Source organism: Haemaphysalis longicornis, unplaced genomic scaffold, assembly GCF_048455015.1.
Source record: "Haemaphysalis longicornis isolate Haplotype H1 unplaced genomic scaffold, Haemaphysalis longicornis Haplotype H1 scaffold_5, whole genome shotgun sequence".
Classification (NCBI taxonomy): domain Eukaryota; kingdom Metazoa; phylum Arthropoda; class Arachnida; order Ixodida; family Ixodidae; genus Haemaphysalis; species Haemaphysalis longicornis.
In genome coordinates, this window is record NW_027526385.1 from 187,690,099 (window position 1) to 187,690,642 (window position 544).

The window sequence follows — 544 nt, forward strand, 5'->3', positions numbered from 1 at the left end:
GAGTTAGGTGTCCAGGGAGCCCAGGACAAAAAAAGTTGCCCAAAAGTAAACACAAAGTGAGATCACTGATTGAGTGGTATTATTTACATCTGCAATCTCTACCTGCAGCGCTTCGTTTTATTAACAATATCTCATAATATCGCCGGGGCATCGTCCACGAGGTGCCGACAGCTACACCGCATCATCATCAGGCAATTCAACTTCATCAGCCGCTGTTAGGTACGCTGAAGTTGGCTCGACGGAGATCGATTCCCTGCGTCAGATTGTAAATACACAGAAATATCGCGGATCACTCCGGGTCCCCCTAGGTTGCATCAAATCATAAAACCATTAAAAGGTTTGTTAAGAATCTCAACAAACTATTCCCTTTTGTGATCGTTGTGAATTTTCTGACAATTAATTCCCGTGCTCGGACTCAGCCCCCTCGCGGTGACAGGGTGAGTGACTTGGTAATTTTGCATCCCCATATTGCGACTTCGTCTTAAGCTTAACTTTGGTGCAAACTGCAACCGTAGTGCGTTTTTAATTAGGGGCCCCAAGATGC